This window comes from Cinclus cinclus, chromosome 13 (assembly GCF_963662255.1).
Source record: "Cinclus cinclus chromosome 13, bCinCin1.1, whole genome shotgun sequence".
NCBI lineage: Eukaryota > Metazoa > Chordata > Aves > Passeriformes > Cinclidae > Cinclus > Cinclus cinclus.
The window spans coordinates 18,432,380-18,457,096 of record NC_085058.1 but is presented as its reverse complement, the minus strand read 5'-3'; the positions used below and the strand labels follow the sequence as shown (position 1 = coordinate 18,457,096).

General features: G+C 40.9%; 1 protein-coding gene across 4 annotated transcripts in view; it reads right to left on the bottom strand.

The window, feature by feature from the left end:
- Positions 1–23,931, bottom strand: part of MEF2A (myocyte enhancer factor 2A) — an 82,208-nt gene extending 58,277 nt beyond the window's left edge. For all 4 annotated transcript variants that reach the window (XM_062501575.1, XM_062501578.1, XM_062501576.1 and 1 more), the window contains exon 1: positions 23,777–23,931. The gene's annotated coding sequence lies outside the window, so the exon portion shown is untranslated. The remainder of the gene's footprint in view (positions 1–23,776) is intronic.
- Between the last annotated feature and the right edge of the window lie 786 nt (positions 23,932–24,717).

The window sequence follows — 24,717 nt, the reverse complement described above, 5'->3', positions numbered from 1 at the left end:
ACAATTGCTGTTGGTGGGGGAGCTACAGCAGATCACAGAACAGGTCCTCTCCAGACATGCATGGAGACAGTTTCTTTGTAATCTAAACATTTCAGAATCCAAGGCAGACAGGTAGCAAATAATAAAATAACATACAAGTGAGATGAATCCACTCAGCTACACCTCGGCTGTGATCATCTGCAAAAGGATTACATACAGGCAGAACTCAGGCAGCATCAGGGAACTGAGGAAAATGGTGCTGGGCACCACAGACAAGAAACTGACTCCCATGACCTCTCCAATGTCAGCAGCCACTTTTAAAAGCAACCTAGAATGAAATTCCTTACAGTCCTAAGCATTTTATCGATCCAAGTACAAGAACTTAATCTTAAAACAGTGGTACTGCCCTCCATTTGGATGTCCATTTTCTTAAAATCAATCACGAGCTAAGACTGGCCTAATCAGGTACAGGCCAAGGCATTAAAATCTGAAGTTTAGTACACTAGAATCCATACCCCAACACCTAAACTTACTGTGGTAAACTCCATTTTTACCAAGAATATTATTCAAAACATATTCTGCTTCTGTATATAAACATCTTTCTTTTTGGGCAGGTGATATCTGGTCATCTGGGTACTGTTATGTTGTTAATATTAACCCAGCCACTTGGATTCTCTTGCAAAAGTGTCAATTTAATGACACTAATAGAACACTGACTCCTCAGATAGCCCTTGTCTCTGAATATGAGGTGTTCTCTGAACAGAAACCTAATTCTGAAACTAACTTTGAAACTGTTGTGCCCCTAGCAAGCAACTAGCATACACAGTCAGTTAATACGGTTTAGTTAATAAGTTGAAATTCAGGATTCTACAGTAACTGTTATTTGTTATTACCAGCAAGATAGGTGAAATAATTAGATTTTACCATCTGCTCTTTCTTGCCAATCGCTGTAAATGGAAAACTTAAGTTGTTTGACCCTAAGTAACATCACTGCTTCACAGCAAAACTATGTGATTCAAGTGGTAGATAGCAACATGTATTCAAATACCTGATTCAACAGCTTCTGGAGTGAAATATTCCATGACTATAAAAAAGAAGTGAGAATTCTCATCTATTTGTTCTCATTATTGTATTAAAAACAGAAATACTCAAAACTTCCAAAATCTCTCGATTTCTCACTCTGTCAACGAACCCTGACAAACATCTTACATGAAGAGGGCCACTAAAAAGGTGAATTAGAAGATTCGGCTGACAAAAGTTGAAGTGAAGAGCCAGAAAAACATTAATCAAGGTCCCAAGCAAGAATCAGTTAAGTGATGCACACACACAAACATATAAAGTCCTTCTGATAAACAACTACACAAGTCATGCATTACATCACTGAGGAGACCAACCAGAGCAAGGAATAATGAAAAAAGAAAAGGTATCACAGAAGCTGGCTCTTAATGTGAAAGGCAGCTGGGTTATTTTCACAACTGCATGAAGTAGCCAGGAATCTGAAGCAGAAGCTCAGACAGTTTCAGATTATTGTATGCTTCCCTTACTGAACACCTCTTACATTTAAACAAGTATATTAATTTACCTTTGACATGAAACATCAGATGCAACTGTGAGCTGTTTGAAACTGTAGGAGAGACACCTCAGCCAAGTGGTATCTGATGCAATGACTGCCTAGACCTGACAATAACCAGGGTCCATCAGGAATCAGACTATAACTAGAACTGGCCATCCAGACCCCCAATTATGCACTAAAAATGAAAAAACAGAAACTGCCAGAAACACCAAGAGGCAGCCCTAAAACCATGTCAGAAGAGAAGACTGCATGATCTTTGGCACTATTAGAGTGGACATCTCAGCATTTAATTATGGCATCAATGACTTAAACCTGCTTGGAATATACACAGAACAGTGCATATTTCACACACACTGCTGGACCCCTTCCATCCATGCTGTCTTCTTCATCCCTGACAGAATCCTAGCTAAGAGCCCTTAGGAGCCTTATTTGAGTTGCAAAGCAAAGTAAATGACTTCTTGAAGGTGTATTGTGGTTAAGAGCAGCTGCATTCCACCATAAAACCTCGATGCTGCTTGTAGCCCTGGTAGCTGAAAATGTGCAATGTGTGAGTTCACACACCTTGGTGAACCCATGAGCTGGGAGAAGTGAGATCAAGCTGGTGTTGAACTCATGTGAAGTGACAAACTTACTTAGACACAGAAACTACTTTCATTTATCTACCAGTATCATTAGAGCACACATAAAAGCACATGCAATCTTTTCTGTTCCTTTCTCATATGATAAGGAATTTTGTCTTTCTGAAAACCTCTATGTATTTCTTTATCTGAGGAAGAAACCACTCAGATATTAGATATTAAATACATTTATTGAAGTGGATTCTGTATACTAGAATCAGATGCTAACTTAATTATTTTACATTATCTCATTTTACTCATTCTATCTAAATAACCTGTGAACATGATTATATAGAGTTATATGAACAAAAAGTAAATCACAGCAAATTGACACTGTTTTATACACAGCTTTCAGGAACCTGCTGAGAAGCATTCTTGCACCTGTAAGAAATCTTAACTCCTCTTAAAAAAAAAATAAAACTTAATCGTTGAGTACTCTGGGCCTTCAGGACATTAAAGCATTTCTCTCTCACATGCTGACTAGAAGCCTTGCAGCAGCTGAAGCAATAAATATTGACAGCAAGCTGGTAAACAGCAGATAGCAGTGCTCTGCTCTCCAATTTCACCTGCCTCAGCAAAGACACAGCCTGGAAGGGACAGCACAGCCAGGGCCTCTCCAGCTCTATTATTGCTGCTCTAGTCTGTATTGAAAATGTGTTTTCCTCTCCAGTACTGGTGTACCTTTGAACATACCTGCTTTTCCATACCACCCTGAGAACCTGAATCCCCTCACTGCAACATGGCAACAAAGCTCTAACTTGACAACAAATCATAGTGCAAGAAACTTCCAGCATCCAGTTCCATCCTGCCACACTCTTCCACGATGCTTTGCAAGTCTTGCACGAGGCCACACCTTGGTTAATAAAAACTAAACAGCCAACTCAGAGCAAACACTGGCACAGCTGTATGCCAAAATACAGGATACTCCTGACAGCTCACGAGAATTGGAATTAGTGAAGTGGATTTTAACTAGGAAACTGTATTGATGACTGAGTTCTAGTTTTCCCTCAATTCTCACCTCAAATCCTCTACTTTGAGGTAAGATTGCAGAACCTGTAAGGAAATGCATTCAGACTTGCTGAAAGAAAATTGAAAACAAAACACTGTGGCTAAAAAATTCTGTCTTCCCACTGGGAGAAAGGAATCTTTCCAGCAATTCCCTCCCTGCACTCAGATGAATTACAGATTGCTAGCTGGTTTTTTAGCAGACTCCATCCTGCTGGCAAGTTAACAGATTTTTAAACTGAGATTTGAAACAAAGACTTCTTAGTATAACCCAGAAGGCTGAGCACTAAGTTGGACCTAGTTCTCAAAACTTCATCTTATGATTTCATCTGGAGCTCATACACTTTTACCCCTGCACAGACACACCTATGATTATGGGCTATGTTTAGATTTGTAAGAATTCACCAACATCCAGTGTCATCATTTTCTCCAGCACACAGCTTCACTGAGGGAGGGGTGGAGACATCCTCCACACTATAAACATTTGCCTGCTTTCAAAGGAAGATAGGAATCAAAACAAGCTTACCCTGTACTTCTAGCAGACACATGTTACATCAACCAACACTTGTGGAGATTCTTCCTTCTAGCTTCTGGTAGGTTTCCTTCCTCTTTGTCTACCACTGAATGTACTTCATTTTGATGGTAATATCTGATTAACAACCTCAGCAAGCCTTTAGAGGTAGCAGGCACTCCCCTTTGTAAGCTTCACTAACCCAAAATAACACAAACCCTTTAGTATTCCACAACAGAAACAGCAGCACATAAAATCTTAAGGCCACCATCACTGCACAGTTCAGGAAGAGATCTGCATGCATGAACCAGATCCATTGCACAGGAATAACAACATTTAAAGCAGCACTGAGCTTTGGTTTAAACAGAGTAAAGCAAGACTTCTGCTCTCACACCCTACTGCTGCCAAATCCTTCCATCTGCATTAGCTGCAAGATGTCAGCTTGGGCATGGAAAGGAAGAATTATTTAGTGAATCCTCTGATTCAAAAATCTCATTCCAGACAAATGGGTGCCCTTGCCTAGGTGAAACAGCAGCCACAGTATTCGTGAACAGGATGGTAAAATTCCCATAAAACTCCCATACAGAGGAGTGATACTCTCAAGTCTGTGCTTTGTTCTTTTTTGAATGAGTCCAGTTCCTTTGGGGAAAATTCTCACCATGCACAGCTGGAAGAAAGGCACTAAAGGAAGAGCAGGTCCTCAAAAGCAGAAGTGTGACAGAGGACAGCAGCAGAAAGAGTTAACAAGAAGTTGGTCTGTGACATTGTGTCTAATTTGTGCCACATGGCACAGAACAAAGACACAGACCTGGGGTTTTAAATTTAGTAGATTCAAACAGGCATTAAAAAGAAACTGACTTTCATTCACTTTTGAGGATTTCACCTTACGGGAAGGTCTTTCAAGGATGCACATGATACTCTTTGGCCTCCCGAAAATTAAATCAATTAAGCACACAACTCCAGTTCTTGTAAAAATGTTATTTAGAATAGCCATGAGGAAAGGAACAGTAAATCATGAAACTGAAGAAATATTTGTCAGTAAGACTGACTAATCCACTACAAACAGACTGCAGCTTTTGCTAGAGGTCTGAGTTTCCACTGGTGGTTCTGCAGTGTCTCAGATGCAGGCTGCTATGGAAAAACCAAAATGGGAACTTCCAAAGAGACCTTGCTGTTTACATGTATCATTAACTCGGGAGCTTCTGCAGGAAGATTACTGACATTTTGAACCACTTAAAAAGTCCAACCATGGCTTCCAACACAACTACACCCTGCAGGGCTAGAAATGGGACATATACTAATGTACATAAAGGATGATTTGCAGAATAAATTTCAATTTTCTATAATGTTTAAGACATTTTAATGCTCCTTTACTATGTGTATTCTTTAAAACCTACTGTGCTTCCTCACAAGTTTTCTGCAAATGCACTATCTACCAAAACTACAGAAATCAATAGAAAGCATTGTCAGTCTTTGAAGGGGTTCACTGGCCCATAATGACAGTGCATCTGGAATACAATAAAAACCAAAAATCCAACAACAAATTATTCAGAAGAAAGTGCCTACATGGACTTCTCAACAGGAAGAGATGGAAAAGGCTGATAGCTGGAGAGACAACGTGTTAACATCAGAGCTGGGGGAAGGTGGAACCCTTCACTCCTCTGCTTTCAGGCAAGCCTCACTGGCAGGACATGGGACCTGGAAAAGAAAGGAACTCCCAAAGCATTCAGAACCCACTTGAATCTTCCAGCTTAAGAACACAGGCATTCAAGACTGAGCCTAAGGAAATCCTTTAGCAATGTGCTGGTAGAAACACCATGTCCCACATTCAGTATTAAAGCTCCACTTTGCTGCTCAGATCCAGCCCAGGACACTTCCACTCACCCGGGCCCACAGCAGCTGTGCAAGAACCATACTACTCCCACAGGGTTTGTGCAACAACAGGGGGGACAATGAGCAAATCACATCACTCTCTGCTCAGCACAAGACATGAAAAATCCCTAAACTGTAAACCAACATCAACATTACACTTTCTGCAACAAATCAGCAGGGAAAATACTACATTTCATTAGGATTTTGCATGAGTGAGATTATATTCCATTAAAGAGATTATCCACTTTTGAATGCTGTCTTGATAGAGGACTTATGGGTGCCACTCTTCCCTGCTTATCATCTCCCACATGGTGTCCTGTTAAATCTGCAGAAGGCACGTAAAGGACACTTTAGCTTTTAAGCACAGATGATACCAAGACATTCTGACAATATACAGCACTGCCAAAATTTACATTTGTGGGTTATCTTCAAGATTAAATACCTGAGGACCAGATTGCTATTTTCAGATTTCATTTAAAATGTAATCTTTGGTCATCATGGTAGTAGAAAACTGAACCATAAGAGCCAAAAAATCCCCAAATAAAATACTCCAAAAATTACGGTGGATTAAAAAAAATCTAACTACATTTGAATTCTGTCTCTCTCATACTAATATGCAGAGACATTGCTGCAGCATTCCAAATTCTGAGCTGGTTACATCCCAGTTACAAACTAAGCCTCTTAAATAGTTTGATAACATTTTATTTAACTAACAGAACTCTGAAAACATTCAGAGAAATGTTAACTTTTGAGAGCTTCTCTGTTTTATTCACTTGTATAAGATCACATGGTTACCAGACACATGCATGCTAAATATATTACATGCTACCATGGCAGCAGGTCAGTTCTGCACAAGCTGCTTGTATTAAATTTCTCCTGTAAGTGACATTAGAGTTTAGCTCTACTCCAGCACATATAGGAAGAGGCTTCACATTCCAAACTACCATCTGAAGGGGAAAACTATGCCAACACAGTACTAAGTATGCCTGTGCTACTTTAACCCATTTACTATTTTAACACACACATACAAGCCTTGCATTCATGTTATCTATATTATGAATTTTTCAGATTCAAAACTCTAAAGCTAATGGTTTTGTCATCGTCTTTTGCTACAAAAATTTAAGGAAAAGGTCACACAATTATAGTCTATAATATGTGACACATTAAGATTGATGAACTTCCAAACACTAAGTGTCATTAACTGGGTAGGGTATTCAACTACATTTGAAATCTTTTACTGCTTTATTCAACTGCCTGGATACACAGTAACTACTAGAACACATTTTAAATAAGCATCATTGCATATCGTTGTAACAATTTCAGAGCAGATGTTCTCCATAAAAGACAGTGACATATTAAAAAATCCCACATATTGTCTCTACATATATATTGACATGTCTAGAAGTATACACACTGGCATATAAAAAGCACAAACAAATCTGAGTTGTCAAAATTAATGAAGCACACCCTAAAAATATTTCATCATCCTCTGCTACAATGCTTTCCTATGTCATACTACAAGAGGACACCACTGCAGAGAATGCCAATCTAATGGGGAAAGGAAGGCAAACTCTTCTAAAAGCAGCCCCTAGACCAACACAGGGACATTTCGGATCAGGTGTTTCACGGCTTCAGACTGGTGCCTTGGAGTATGCAAAAATAAAAGGGGAACAGACTTGATCACCAGGGTCAAGAGAGGTTATCTGTATTCTGCTGGAGGAACATGCATTAATCCTTTTATTTTCCTAAGCACAGAGAAAAGCCTAACTCAAGCACTCGTCAGTGAGGGTGTAATCACAACAAGCTTCAGTACTGACTTTGGAGGCAGAGGGAATGATACCTTTGGTAAATATTTAGGCAGCTAGCCCACATTAAAATCCCAGATTGTTGCTGCTCTAGTGCAACCATACCCACAGGGGTAGGTGAAAGTTCTCATAGACCTACTTTAGCTGCAATTGCATGTTTGCTGCAACCCAGAAGCACATCCTGACACTGTTCCTCTTAAATACAAATTTTGTGAGATGCTTCATACTTCATTGGTCTTCCCTTTCCACTAGTTGGAGACAGCTGGAAACCAGACAGAACTACCAGCAGGTAACCAGTTTACCCACAATAAAGATCTCCTATGGGCACTCCAAGAACACAGGGAGAGGCAAAGGTAGAGGTACGCCTGGATTTTGAGCAGATGATACTCTAAACCAGCTCATTATTCAAAGTCCTCCTTTAATTACTCTGCAGAGCACACCAGCATTTGTCAAATAATACACTGACTGAAAGATACAGAATACCACATTTTTACAGAAGGAAATTATAACACTTCTAATTTATTTCACCCGAAGGTTAAGCACCAAACTATAAAATGTCTGCAGTATGGCCCTGATAGACTGACCAGGTTTCATTTTGACATCAGAACTTCTGTGCTAAGGGACCATGCTGGAGGCACAAAATCATCTCTAATATAGGAGAGATTTATTTTTTTAGCAGGAGAAACACTTCTATCAGCTATACTGAGAATATGTATTCATTTAGTGTCACACATTAGCACATGATTGAGAGCCTTTATCCGGTCAAACAGTGTCACATGGACCAAGTGCTAACACACAGCAGAGCTCTGCCTCAAGCTCCAGCATCGAATCTGGGCCATCCTTGCACTTACAGGTTTCTGTGCAGCTGCTGGGAAGAGCTCCCCACCCCCCCCCCACCCCCCGGACCCAGGGGAGCACAGAAGCTGTCGCTGCAAAGAGGGGAAAAAAAAAAAAATCCTCCTCAAGAACCATTCTTCACCTCTGCAGAGCTGTCACAAATGTGAGCCTGGCTGAATTATCATGTTCCAAACGTGGCATTTGACTTGTTACTGCTCGAATATTTAAACCATCACTTTGCTATCTGCATCAGAGCTGAACCCATTGTTTCATTACATCTTATTTGATATATTTTCCACATTGATGACTTCAGAGGTACAAACCAGTCTGACCTGCTATTAGCTAAATCCCAGCACTGAAGAACAGCACAACACAGGTCCCAGCATACCAGGACTATTCAATAACTCAACACATACATCAGATTCCTTTTGCAAAAAGAACAAACAAAACTAAAACCAATAGCTGCACTGATAAAAAAGCCCCACAGAAAAGTCACGAAATAAATGAACCAGTAAGCTCCTATATGAAGACAAAAACTAGGAAGTGGAATCTACAAATACACCTTGTCTACACAAAACATTTTTTTCATCTTTTTTAAAGAACACATTTCTGATGGCACAATTAAAAAGCAGCTTCTAAGTTTTATCAATACAGTAAGAACTAAATAAACAGTTGTTTCTTCTGTAAGCAAATATTAAGGTGCTTTAGAATGTGACAAGTTATGACTACGAAAAATAACATGCTCAATATTATACAAAGCACCAAAAAACTCCTACTGACCTTGGTGAAGGACTTGGAATTAAATTATCTACAGCTGTGAAGTGCTACAGGTTACTCTTACTTCAGAAACAAACAGAAACCACCAACAACAGGCAGAAATCAGAATCTATCCGACATGAGTATCAACGAAAGTAGAGCTTGCATAATGTAAAACTATGCAGATGCTCTGACTTTCAGACAGGAAAGTAATTGTTTTATTTCTCCAAAAGTGTCGGTACCTAATCAGTCAGTTTTGGAGCACTGGTTTTGCAAGACCACAGGTGAGAAGAAACAAAAATCTGTTAATGCAACATATCCAGCTGACAGATCTAGAACTGCTTCATGAAAACACTAGAAGACACGCTGAAAATGGAAGATATTAGGATAAGTAAAAGAAGATATACTTGCCAAGAGTAGAATCCACAACACTTGTTTTCTCAGGAGAAAATACACCAGCACTTTAATACATAAATCTGCCAGAGAACTCACCATCTACCCACCAGGAACTGAAATGAAAGAAAGCTCAAAAAATAGAGAAAGACAGAAGGGGGTGTGGTGGAAGTACTTCTTGTTTACTTGCAACTACCTTAAAAAAAATTCTAGAGAATAAACAGCTGAAATCTGACACATTCACTCATCCAGATCATCACACCAAAAATCACAGGCAACACAGCTTCAGCTGCTTACAGCGCTCGCTTTTAGCCAAGTCACACATCACACCACACCTCCTCTACACAGCACCATCCTGCCCTGTCACACTGACAGAGCACACAGCACCACACTGCTCAACTGCACCCAGGCAGGGAGACTCAGATTAAGGCATTTGCACAGGGTCAGCAAGGAATTCAAAGGCAAGGCACTCATCTTAAATTTTCTCAATGGCAAAAACACTCAAAACAAGGCAAGGTCTGCCAATGAAGTGATGTGCTGCTAATCTAATGGATTAGCAGACATGTCTGTGGCACTAAAGTCTTCCAGGTCACAATTTGCACTTTTAATTTAACCTACAGATATCAACTAGAGAACTGAAAACAAATGCAAAAACACAGCACTTGGACTAAAAAATTATTCCTGATTTTTTATCCTACATATCTGCAAACAGCAAGAGCTGATAGAAATAATACTTGGCAGAACACAATCCTCAATTAAAGCTCTCAGTCAGGCATCCATTTGGTCAGGTCAAATTCCAACAGGTAGAAACTTCCACCATCACCATCCAACCATTATCACATCCCAAGACCAGTATGCTGGGGCACTTCAGAAGCCTCTGTCACACAAAGATACCAAAATTAAATCAAATTATTACGTCCCCTGGTTTTCCCAATTTGTTAAAGGCCATCTGAGCCAAATCCTTCTTCAAACAGAGTCATCAATCTAGACCACAGACAAGTTTTGGAACTGCAAGTTTTACAGAAAGCCACAAGCTTCATTGTAATTTAATCACCTAAATTAAATACAGAAATAAGATTTCAGTTTTGTAAAGGATGACTGATCTAAATTTGCCACATGAGTATACTTTTGAAGTCATTTCACACAGCAACACTTCCTAAATCAAAAAGCTTTAGTATGTTCTCACAACACATAAAAAATGACCAAAACATGTCTAATAAAGAAACAAATGGAAAAAGAGTAAAAGTTGGTGGGTGCTTTACTGGAACACATCAAACCATTTCAGCACTGTTCCGCTAAAGATGCAAAGAAGAGCTGAGACAGGAATTCACAGCTACAAACCACACGAGACCATGTGAGATGTATCCACCTCAAAAAGCAGGTGCACTGCCTTCCACATCTTGCTAGTGCATAATCACAACTGAACAGATTAACCCAGCTTCCCAAAGCCTTAATGATGACAAATATGACAATGAAAACATGTTCTTCATTAAGAAACAGGTTTGCCCCATCTAGGTGCTACAACCAACAAGCATTTTGTGAAATGATGGATTTTCAAGCAGTAGAGATAATGAACTAAATGATTTCTGCGTGCTATCCTACCATGCCACTGACGGGCACAGCTACATTAAATGGGTTTCAAGGTGTCCTGTATACATCTACCCACATACATTTATCAAAGCAGAGCTTTCCTGTCACTCTAAGAGGGGACCTGAGGAATTCCAGCTGAACAGACTATTTACCCAAATGTGGGCTAATCCAAAAGACTGATCTAATAAGTGATATTTTTTCCTATTGTATTGCTCTTCAGTACAGTACCCTGCCAAGTCTTACAAATGACAGTGTTATTAAGACAAGCCCAGGAAGGTACTGTACAGGAAAAAAGGCAAGGCCTATTTATGGAATACACAGACCTCAGATATGGGTGAAGGATCTTCTGGTTTAAAAGGAGATTTCATACATAAACTGCTTGAGATGAGCAGAAGATCACTAGAACTCAGAAACACTCTTTAAAAATTTTTCTTAAAATGGTATGGATATTACAATTCTTCATTATCCAAATGACTGAGCATCTCCAGATCCAGTGCATCTCCCCACAGGCAGAGTATGAAGGCTGAAACCAGGAATTGCAGAACAACATCTCAACCCACTGGAAGCTGAGATCAGCAATTGAAGAGCAGATCTAAAGCTACATACATTAGATTGAACAGTGAGACTTCAATATTTATTGTAGATCTAAAAGAGAAATGTACAGATTCACAAAGAATGACTGCACACATGCTCTCTAAACAATGCTAATCTAATTAGGTATCACTCATTTAGACAGATACATTGCTTTAATTATGCTCAAATTGTCTCCTATTGCTAAAATAAAAGTTAAATAATGTAATTTTGTATGAGAATACAGCAGAGGAGAAGGAGACAAAGACTTGGATTCAAAAGCTCACATCATTGCCAAAAGGGGAGAAGACTGTTCCCTACACACTCAGGAACCATTAAAACCCTTCAGCATTTTTTGCCAAACATGGTTTCACGTATTTTTTTACAGTGCTTCAAAAGGTTTTGCTAAGGCAACTTGTGTATTGACAATAATAGAGCCACCACACTGTATTATAAAGAAGACAATAGCAAGATCTGAGTAATGTGTATTAAAGAAAACACATTCACTACCATGGGAACCCTGTCAGAATTCACCACTACTGCAAGTCATCCACAGGCTTTTCTGTGCTAGACTTCCCCTCCTAATGATCTCTCTACTAATACTTCTAAGATATAAACATTAATATTATAGCAGGGGACAAGCACACAAGCAATGCCATTGGCCTACAGCATTTTCATCTAAATAGGTCTAACAGACACAAGGAGACAGAAGAAACAATTCCAGAATAAGATCTCCACCACTTACGTCATCAGTACAGCCAGGACTTCACTGGAACATTGACACTAATTCACTGAAAACTCATTGTAAGCATAGTTAATGAATGTGGGAGAAACCAAGGGAGAAAAAAAAAAAAAAGAAAAGAAAAAAAACAACTCAACAGACATAACACAAAGAACTAAGCATTACAAGAAATGTCCCAAATCCACTGGAAGCTAACTTCATCTAAAGTAGTCTAGGAAGTTTCAGTGGAATAAGTGGACCTTGTTAAGTAGTTGGTTACCAAATTTTTAGTAACAAACTACACCATACTAAAATCATGCCTACACCAAGCTTTTGGGATCCACAGCTTAAACAGGAAGAGAGGCAAGTTCCACCTCCCAGCCTCAGTTAGAGCACAACTCTATCTGCATGCCTAAGAGCACCAGCAATAGCAGCAAAATAAAACCAGAGTTAAACATTAAACTACACATAGGACTTGTCTGGCTGCAGCCATTTACAGGAAAAGCTCAAGGAACATTGCAGCGTATGCAAGACATTAATACAGTACAGTTAAAACTCCTTTGCTCACTTCCTGCATGGAGGCAGTACATCAAATCCACCTGGAAGCAGAACTCAAACATTGCCAGAATTTGTTTTTAACTATGTCTTGCAGAGTCCAAATCAGTTTTTCGATGAAGGGCTGCAAACTCAAATGTAACAAAAGCATCTCTTACAAGACTGTTTCGCAGGGTTTGAGAGATGAGGATAAAGAACCTAAAAGCGTCAACATAAAAGTTTTGTTAGACTCCAGGATGAACAGTTGGCAATTCAAAGAGAACAAACCTTCCCTAAAAAGCATTTCATGCATTCAATAACAAAACAGAATTTTCTCCTTGAAGTCAAGAATAGCCAGTATTGGAGTACCCTAGCGTGAGCCAGTATTTCAACAAATACTGAGTCGCAATTGAAATGTCAAAATCTGTTTTTAATCAACAAAAAAAGCATGGTAATGGCACATAACTCTAAGGGGTTTATGAATTTTAGAAAAAGTAAAGGAAGGGACAACTTTCAGAAAATACAGAATAAATCACATCACAAGCAATATCCTGAATGTATTGTAGATCAAGCTCCTTTCCCTGCATAGTTACAAGAAACAAAAAGCATTCTTATCCCTTGTTCAAGATTGTAGCAGCCATAACAGCAACTGCAGCAGCAGCTTTTCCAAGAAAAGCATTATAAATGTAGAGTTTACCTCTCAGAACTGGTGTACCTACAACAATCTCCATTAACACCTGCAATTGCGCCCGTGTCTAAATTAGTGTTTGTCTAAACAGATGGAAATGAAGATAGAAGACAAGACAATTACAGAAAGTATGAAATCCACAGATAGAGTCTCAAGGAAGTATAAACATTAATGCTTGGACACCTCAAACTTTAAAGGTCTCAGACCCGAAACACTGGTAAGTTTGAAACAAGGCATTTGAGGTAAGATGAGGCTCACTGTCTCTGAAGTGTAAGGGTTGATAAACAGAGCCAGACACTAAAGCTACCAATATTAAAAAAAACAAAACAAAACAAATAAAGGACCCTGAACTGGAACTGAATTTTTTTGTCTCCATTCCACTTGTATCTTGGTGGAAACCAAGGAGAAGCTGCATTCTAGTTACTTTATCAGGCTGTTGTCCAATTCCTGAAGGAAAATACGTGCAAATCCTAGCACAGGTGAGCTGAATCATTCATGCTCAAAGTCCACTTATATCCTCCAAAGATTTTCACCTACTCCTCCCTTCCTGCTTAGTGGCCCAAACTCTGACACATCTCTGTGGTTCACTGCATGTGACTGGGACTGGGCTGCCTGTCCCGTCATTGTCCCAATACTGCCACCACATCAGACTATTTTAAGATAAGCTAATTATGCCACTAAAAAATCTTATAAGCCACTAAGACTAAGCAGAGGAGACCGTGAAGAATTAAAAGCAGAGAAGCACAGGTAAGACAGAAGCAAGAATTGTGATCTCAGCTCTTCCAGATAAGAAGCTGGAAAGATTCCTTGTCAGACTGCAGCTGTATTTTAGGCTGTGCTAACTTTCTCCTGCTTCTAACAGTCCTAACAAGCACAAAAGGAATGTCACATGAAAGGCTGTTGTTCCTTACACCTTCAGAAAATTAGTCATTCAAGCCTTAGAAAAACAACACACCAACACCTTTGTGGCTTGCTTGTAGGCATTATCTATATGCATGCAAGACAGCTACAGAAACCACCTTGGGTGCCTTAAAACAAACAGATCTGAAGGAAAAATCCTCAATTAGGAGATTGTTGCACAGAAAGTTTTTCAAGATGTTTATCAGATCATCTTCTCATTACATTTCATTCAAGGGCTGAATGACTGAAAAGCAGGTAAAAACTTCTGAGAACTACTCAGCCAGTACCCAGCAATGTTGTGGTAGGTTTCATTACAGATCAATTTAGCCCTTAAAAAAAAAAGCTTGCTAAAAACTGGATCCAGAAAGTTCTACATAAAGCCCAAATATGAGCATCATATGGGGGAGGACATGAGGTGGGGACTTCAGATAAATGTATTAATATGTCTTAAGAAGATAGGAAGACTCCAACTATCTTCTCATACACTTACAAGCAGGCCTCATCAAAATGAAGATATACTTATTTTGCTGAATGAAAGAATTCCAGCCTAACATGATATTTAGAACAAATCAAACACAGTAAAAGCAAAGCAAATTAAGAAACTGAATGCTATTTTAAATCACCCTAACTTTAAGTTTTATTTTAATAAAATTAAATACAAATACTTAGGAAAATAAGAGTGCTGATATTAGATTAGAGCATTATCAATTATGGCATTAAAACCCTGAAAATACTGGCTATTTCCACAGCTTTATAACTTACTTTTGTAATAAAATGAGGTTTACTTGACCACAGTCTCTTCTCTCTCATTAACAGCTTCTGATTACATTGGCCAGTTTCAACCAAGCGCCATAGCAAATGCATCAATTCTTTTTGAGATTTCCTGAAACTGCTGCAGAATTTTTGACCTGGCATTTGCAGAGAAGCCCCAGACAGAGCAGTGCCCTGCAGTGACCAAAGGCAGCAGGCACCTGTGCTCAGCCTGGCCACAGCTGGCACAGCATTTAAGATACTTGGAGAACTGAAGAGAAACTGTAAAGAGAGGATACTCTGAAAGATCGGGGAATAACAGAAGAGTTGAAAAATAAGGGAAACGGAAAGTCTCCAAGTTTTATTACTTGCAAAACCACTTCTTTAATATTACTGTTCAGACTATTTTTAAGATTACTTCCAGCATTTCTCCGTATTTTAATAACCTAAATAAAATGGGCTACAGAATAGAGAATAAAAATTTTCATATGCACACTTTGTTCTTCCCTCTTCGCCATACCATGCTTCACTTGCTCCTCTGCAACCCAGTCATAGAGCTGGAATCCTTTTATCTCATGCAATCACACTAGCCATGCTTGCCTAGAGCCAGTGTTAACAGGACAGTCTACAGATCTCTTAATGACCTCCATCTCCTCCGAGACAAAAATTAGATGGTGAAAAGAATAAAACAAAAAGACAGCAAAACCCAAGAGCACCCAAGAGTAACACCAGGTTGGCTGCAGCCTCGGCTTGCTCCGAAGCGTTTCTTCAGTCCCGTGGCAGGAGCTGATGGCTTCGCCCATACGGAGGCTCGGCCAAGCCCCCGGTGCTGCACGGGCACGCCGGGATCACCAGAGGGAGCTGCGGGGGCTCCGAACGGGGCTGCACGGGCGATCTGGGCTCGGATCACAGCCTCCTCACTCGGGGCAACTCCTTCTCTCAGCTTTTAAGAAAAAGCAATTTTTACTTGAGCCTCTTCGCAGTCGGAACGTTCCGATCCCCTCTCGCATCGCAGCTTCTCAAGGGAATGACTCTGTCACTTCCTGGTGGAATCTGGTGCAGGTTTTACATAAGCCCCTTGTGCTAACACGCGACTCCGTTGTAAGTACGAGTGCGACAACAACGGGGTGCACGGACTAGGTCAGGGCATCCTCAGGAGAGAACTGTAAAAACAACGATGTCACCACTAGGCTTAACTTGACAGCACAGGAGCCCAACTCCTCGGCAAAAACACAAGGGGAAAGAAAACTACAAACAGAGGCACAAGAGCCTGCAACCCACGGAAGCGGAGCCACCTCCCGGCCAGGGCAGCCTGGGGGAGCTGCAGAAGATTTACTGCCAAGCAGCTTGGGGGATAACCGGGGAATATCAGCTTACATTTCATCCCACCGGGAATCCAAGTCCCCTCTGGAGATAAGCCTAGGAAAAAATTCAACCTGGAGTCACCAGCAGCTTCAGAATGCCATGACAGGAACGGCAGTCGAAATTTTCAACTCTCCCATTACCCTGTCTCACCTCCTGACCAAACCATTTGTCTCTTAAGGTACTTTCCTCCTATTTTGCATATGGCACATAAATTACTCCAATACCCAGGAACATTACGTTTTAAAATCCACTACTTCCAATCGTTTCAACAGCCCATTTTACTAGTTTCTTAAAGATGATTTAGCAGTGATAATTAGAAACATTAACCATTAGCTTTTTTTCCTATTTTTAGGGGGAAAAAAATCATTTAACAATTACAGTAATTCTTGGTGTTTCTGGCCTCCTCAGATTTCACCTCATATTAAACCCAATGCAAAGCCTGGAGAGTCTTCTTAAATTTCTCTGTCCTTCACTGAGAACAAGTTCATTCTACAGGATTTTGTAACACAGGTTTGATCAAATAGTTTTTAAATTTCAGTAGTTTCAATCAACAGTTTCCCTTTACTTTTCTGACAGCTATTCAGGTGAGCAGTTTTCATATCTGCGACAAAGAAAACAAGCACCTATTTAAAACTCATTATTATTCTATGACATCCATAGCCATTACATGTTCCACATACTCCTCGGGAATTTTCAGGGCACTTGTGTTAACAATTACAACTTCTGCAAATCACCCATATTCCGTATCTCCAACATTCAGCAAATTCTTGCTTCCATCAACTGACCACAGCTCTCTTCAGTCATCCAAGATTTTGTCTCCTTCCCCTGAAAGAAGAGTTCTAATTTAGTGCTTCCTAATGGAAACCACTAATACTTTTACTGCTGGACTTTTTTCATAGCCCAACATCTCTCAAAGTAAAGCTCCTCACATACATTTCAGTGACAAAAAGTTAAGACACCACCATTTGGAATGCTATGAACAAAGATAAGGAGGACAACAAGAAGACAAAACATAAAAACCCCAACACTCAAAAGAAACACGGGAGGATATTAATCAAGTGTCTCGGAGGAAACCCTTCTGCACACAAAAGCTCCAAATCCCTGAAGCCAGCTATTCAAGTAAATATATGTATTATTAAACTCAGACTAACAAAAATAATTTGACATCCTATAGGTTAAAAAATTGTATCAGAAAGTGCTTTTCCATTTTTGTAGGCATCAAGTGAAACAAATTATCTTGTACTGTACCTCTGACTTCCCTCATCTACCCTGAAACCAAGGGGATTCTGAATATAAATTTAAGACACCTGACTTAATTAAAACCTCATACCATTACACAATAATTTCAACAGCTTCAAGGAAAAATAAAAATTCTGAAAATTTCACTTTATTACCCTCAGTGCCTGACAAGATAATATAAGAACAATGATGAAGGAACATTCCCTTTTCTCAAACACTCTCAGAAGACCCATTGCTTTGAAAGCTCGCACTGGAAGAAGCAACATTTTTAAACTGCTCTATACAGCAAATTATTAACAGTCATTCTTGTCAGCTTACAGCTTTTAAAACAGGATGCATGCAGTCATATCAGGAAGAGGCAGTTGCCTGTGAAAGAATGATACCAAAAACAAGATGTCCCTAATGCTGATAACCTCACACAATGCTTCTGAGCTATACCATACAAGTTTCCCACATGATGGTCAATTAAATACAATTCAAAACATCTGGAGAAAGATAACCACTTTAAAACAGTCACCCTTTTTTATATCTGAGGGGGGAAAAGTTACAACTTTTTTCTCAGCTCTTGGACTCAATTATTGCAGATTTTGTGTGATACAGGGTGTAAAGTCACAGTATCCTGACACTTTCCAAAAGTTTCTGTAATGGACACTGCCAAGACAAGTCTGTTGTGCCCTTTGTGACCTCTCATCTTTAGGACATATGTGTATATCTGAGTCCCTGAAGGCTCAACCTCTTACTTACTGTCTTCTCTTATTAACTGTTTCTAATTATTCCATATGGTAAGGGACACTAAAATAATCTCCTCTGAATTCTGTTTCTCTATTCTGTATGCCACAGTCTTCAAGAAAGAAATGTGTAACAGCATAGCCCCAACACAGCTCATTTACAGACATGCTTACACAATTTTATAGCAAAAAGTTTAATAATTTAACACCCCTGACCTTCCGAACACAAAGTGATCACAGAAAATGAAAAGATCAGGCCTTTGTATATGGGTATAGAACCTCAACTCTGGTCCTGACCACAGCCTGCAAGTGTCACTGCAGGTAACAGATGACACATCTGCTGTACATATTCTCACAGGTCAGCTTTCAAACAACAAAAACACCACCAGTCCAGTCCATGAAAAATCCTAAATTACAGTGTCAGAAGCAATCTGGTTTTCAAGTGAAACTGAGCTACACAAACACTCAAAGAGATTTGAAATAAAGTAGAAAAATCCTTCTTCATCTCTATTATCATCATAAAAGTATCACGAGCACAAACCTATCCATTCTACACACCCACTCCTAGGTGATCTCTGACCATGACACATTTTTCTCTGAGTCAATTAGCTCCTGATTAGAAAAAAAAGTCAAAGATGCTTTGTCATCAGTGCCTGGTACACACACTTCAAGCAAGCACCTTTCCACAACTCTGCTTGGCTGGTAATTCCTAGCACCTACTTTTTATCTTACTATACTTAAAATAGGCATGCAACAATTCTCAGTAACTCCTCCTGAAATCACAAAGCAATGCAGAACACGTTTTCAAGTTTCCAGGTTGGCCCATAAGGACTTTGCCAGAATTCAAAAGCTCTCCAGGGAGAGAGGCAAATATAACTGGGAGACCTACCTAATTAAGCATCACTAACATTTTGAATATAAAGTAGTTAATTCCCTGAAAAATAATTCAATTAATCACACTCTTATTAAGAGGGATGTATTTTCTTCTGATCATAGAGGGACGTTTGTACCACTACAACACATGGAACAAAAAGCAGAGTGCTCCCGTAGAAAAGGTTCTGCACTAAAATTTTGTAAAAGACTGGTCACAAGATTTAGCCAGCCTTATTCTAATAAAATTCCTTCCTAATTCTTCACTGTAGACTCAGATTAAGAATAAAAGGAGAAAGGAAAAGATAATATATATATATATATATATATATGTGTGTGTGTATATATATATATATATATACACACACACCATTTAAAATATTCCTAAAATATTCCAACTACATGATTATCTGGAGGGAGGGTGAAATCTCAGGAACAGAGGGGTCCTGCAAAATGTTAATTCCTCTTCAGTGTCAAATGGAAGTGAGAGTACACAGTACAGGGGTTTGTATTTCTATAGAAAGTTATATATTAAATAAATATAGAAACACTCTTGCAGAACCATTAAACAAAAGCCAAAACAATACAATTGATATTAAAAAAAATTTGGTGCCTTAATATGGAGGAAAAGATTTCTTCTTTTCAACTTCCTAAGCAGTAACTTGAAAGATCAAGTGTTAAAATAAGAACGCACCATATGCGGGGAGTGGTCAGAGGTAGAAATCTAGATCAGATGCTTACTTTCAAATAAATGAAGCAAAATTTATTATTGGAGACTAGGAGCTCATTATTTATTAGCTGGTGCTCTAGCACAGAACACATGCTGGGGGGAGGGTAGCTGTCATATCACACAGCTGAAGGCTGGCTTGAACTCTCAGTAATACTATTTTGTTCTCTTACACTGGATACTGCATCTATGACCTAAAATGTATTTTGATCAGCTGTCCAAAAAAATGCCACAAGTTTTTTATTGGAAAGTCAACAAAGTTAACTCGGGGAGAGAAGTGAAAGAATGTCTTGTGTCATCTCCCAAACTTCCTAAGACATCCAAACCACCTTGCAAACATGCAGGGGGAAAAACAGCTACCTTGAGTTATTTCACACCTGCCTGCACCTTAAACCAAGGGGATTCTGAGTATAAATTTAAGACACCTAAATTAAAACCTCATACCATTACCACCTTCAAAGTCTTTATTCACTTTATTTCACTGGCAGGAGCAAGAGCTGAACTAACCCCACATCAGCACCACCTCTCTAACAATGACAAGTCCATTCAGGTAATCACTGCACAGGCCTTGCAGTACACAGGAAGGCACACAAGAAAAAAAGGGAGCGCTGTGTTTATATTCCCTGGTTACTTCACCAGAGCTGAAGGAATCAAATCTGAGCACAAAGCACCAAATTCACCCATATTATCACTGACAGATTTTGACTTTTGTTCCATTTGATCCACTGAAGAACACATCATTACATATGTAAAATAATGTCTTTCCAATATAATAAATGTGAAAACTTAAGGCAATTTGTGCATTAAGAAGTACATACATTGCCACATGATGTTCCAATTAATTCAAAGGAAGATTTGCTGCAATGAGAAGGAAAAGCAGATCCCAGTGCTGTGCACGCATTACCAGGCTGCTGTCAGGACTGAGCAGGCCTAAAACTGAAGCTTTACACAGAATATTTAATCATTTAACAATATAAAATTAAGAATTTGGTGAGTAAAATGTTCTAATGGTAATTTTTAGAAAACATATACCTTTAAAAATTCAACTAAACCCCACAGACCTCTCTCAAGCAAGGCATAATAAACCACAGTTATAACTAATTCAAGATATTCCTTATTTAGGAAAAAAGTTGACAAACTAATACATATTTGCTCATTACACAGCATTAGACTACACTTCTTTCAGTACTGCTGGAGAATTAATCAGCTGTGTTTTGTTAGGAGAGCAGTCAAGGTAGCATGGCATTGTTCACAGAGCAGAGTGGTGCCCCCCGGCTCTCTGAAGCAGCACTCAGGCCCAGAATATACAGAATGACATCAACAAGTTATCTGAGAAACGTGGCCAACATTCTAAAATAAACCCATAAAATCTCTGCTGCCCACATTAACCAGTTTAAGGTAAGCCACACACACTTCAGCTCGAAGGTTTCTAAATAAGATGAGTCTTCTGCCATAATAAACCGTTTTATTCTCCAGAATTATTCCAAGTTTGAATGCAGCCATGTCCTCCTCATCATGCTAGTCCAACATGACTCGATTTATCTAAGTTCATAAAATTCAATGTTCGCTTTCTTCTCCATCTGTGGTTTCACAGAGAAAGAAACTCATATTATAGGGATCTAAATCCAGGGATCTGCACATATGCAAAGCATTCCATGGCCCCGCTCACTCCGAGGTAAGCAGTGACCACATCGGTTTAAACACACACTGAAGAAATGGAGCAGGACAAGCAAACAGCAAGCTACAGCCGATGGATCTCCACCATCAACTCTAAATGCCTGCCCACAAATAAATCACAGAAATACTGGAATGTTCAAACTGGTTTAGATCAGCTCCAGGGGCAGAGGAGGAGTTTCATGCACACCAAAGCTGTCCTGGGGTAGAGCCTGTCCCTGACATTGAGGGATTTTTCCCATTTACCGACGATCCTCCTCTGCTACTACACGTGGACCACGTCAACCACAGATACAGGAAAGAATTATGGAGGAGAAAAATAACTGACCAAGGCACTGGGTTCTTTTCTTTAGGAAATTGCAAACTGAATGCCCTCCGTCAAAAAAGGCTCATCTCCAGCTGCATAGCACCATCATAATCCCTTAATATCTTGACAATTTGTTCCATTCTCTTATTTTTGATTTGCTGGCTTAACAAGTATAAAATTTTAAAATATCATGTAATAATGATACCCTTTAGTGAACAAAAGCACCAACACTACATCCTTTATTATAATTTATTATAATCCTTCTAAATTACGTACTTGAATAACATGTCATTTTGCACATATTATAGCACTTCAATAAAAAAAATAGTTTAAATGAGGAACTTCACACTTCTCCCCCAAATGCAAATCACCTGTGAGATAGGAGGAAAAAACCCTAAACATTACATTCTTACATGTAAAAGGCATTTTAAATAATTTTAAATATAGACAGAATAGATGACAGGAATGTTGCCCTAACATCTTTTGCACGGGTCATTCAAATACCAGATCGCAATAAGAAGACACCAGAATTACCTAACAAAATGTATCTGGTTAGCTCCTACGGAAAAAAACAAAACAAAAAAACAACCCAACTTGCATAAGGAACAACTGTGTGTAGACAGTCCACATAATTAAGCTTAAAAGCTCATAGCCTTCCTCATGCTATATAAAAATTTCCCAGACTGTGATAAAGGTTTAAAATAAATACATCTATATTACAAATTCCATACAAAAAACTCTTTATTTTCCTTACTACTGTTTACAAATCATTCCTTTTCCTTCCTCCTTTGTACTTCCCAGAACCCCTTACCCCACTCCTCATAATGATTTTAGTTGTTGTATGGCTATGGGACACAATGTTTTTACACTAAACAATAAAAAAAAAAAAAAACAAACCTCTTCTTAAATTATTTTTTCTTCCCCTACAGAACTCCAGTTTCTCAACTCTGAAATTAATCACCTGTCAAACAAGGCACTAGGGTCAGTTTTTCTGAGCAATTCCACTCTCCTCGCCGCTTAGCATCTCAAAAGCAGGTAAAAAATTATTACAAAATAAAGCTCCATAAACTTTAAAAAAAAAATAGTCTTTCCAGTCAGAAGCGGACCAGTCCTTTTTCCTCACGACTTCTGCCGCTGAACACAAAATCCTGCTGGCAGCACAACCCCGCTGTACCTTCAGCCTTCTCCCTCTGGACAAAACACCCTCCGGTTCACACATCAGGAGCGCTTCTCCCCCTGCCATTCCCAGCACACCTTCCTGCGGCGCACAACTCCTTGAACCATTCCCACCTCCCCCTGCCCGACCCCGGCCGCTCCCGCCGGCGCATTCCACGGACGGGCTCCCGGCGAGGCTTTTCCTGTTGGTTCCCTGCTCGCCGCGACGTCGCCTTCCCCAGCGACACCCAGCACAAAGGGTCCTTTCCCCGCAGCCCGGGCGCTCCAGGGCCGCGTACCCCACCCTCCTTCGCACCCTCCCGCCCGGTTCCCGGGCAGACCTACCGGCCTGGCCCATAAATGTCCATCCCTTCCCGCAGGAAGTTCTGGGGAGGCCCCTGGAACTCGCCCACCCCGGGACCTCGCCGGCTCCCCCCGCTCCGCTCCCTCATGAGCGGGATGGGGCCGGCGGGGGGGGGGGGGGGACCTCCTTCCTTTCCCCCTCCCGCCACCCCTTCGGCCGCTACCCCCGACCCTCGCCGACCGTCGGGCTGGGGGAAACACGCCCCGCTGGCCGCGCGGAGCCGGGACCCCGGGACCCCTCGCTCACCGCCGCTCCCCCGCTCGCTCCGCTCCCGCCGCGGCTCCTCAGGAGACACTGACACCGGCGCACGGATACCGCGCCGCGCTATTTTTGGGAAACAAGGCCCGACCGCGGCCGGAACTACAGCTTCTGTCACACTCTCTTTCAGTATCCTTCCGCACTTTTTCTCCGCGCAGCTCCGGCGGGGCCGAGGACGCTCAGCGGCGCCGGGCAGGGGCGGGACAGAACGGGGATGGAGGGGAGGGGCGCGGCGCCCCCTCGGCGGGCGCTGGGGCGGGCACGGCCGCGTCCCGCACTCGAAACATCTCCGGATTATTTTGTTGGGCCGGGGAGCGGCCGGTCCTACATTCCTACCCGCCGACCCGCCCCAGAGTGACGGCCTGCAAAGCCAATCGCAGCGGCCGCACGGGACGGGGCGCCAATCGGGGCGCAGTTGGTGGGCGGGGCGTAGCGAAACGTGCACGCCTTGAGCGACAGCGGAGCGCTCAATGAGGAAGGCGGGAGGGGGAAGAGCAGCGACCAATCGGAGCAGAGAGGGGGCGGGATCGTCGGGAAGGAAACGCCCCCGCTGCTTCGTGCTCGGCGTGCGCGCATGCGCAGGGCGCTGGGCCGGGTGCGCTGGCCGTGACGCAGCGGGCCCGGCCCGTCCCGAGCGGCGCCTGCGCCAACGCGGGGCCTTGGGGGCCGCGGCGGGGCCTTGGGGGATTGATACAACCCCCGGTGGGTGCTCCCGCATCCCCGTCCTGAGCGGGACTGCAGCAGATACCCCACAAACAGCTCAGCTGCCCGTGTGTGTCACCTCCAGAAACCACCGCCGCCTCCCCAACACACACTCGTACATACATACGTACATAGTGTGTGTATATCTATAAATACACACTCTGTGCTGTGTAGATATGTTTATAGTGTATATATAAACACTATAAACATAGTGTATAGTTTGTAGA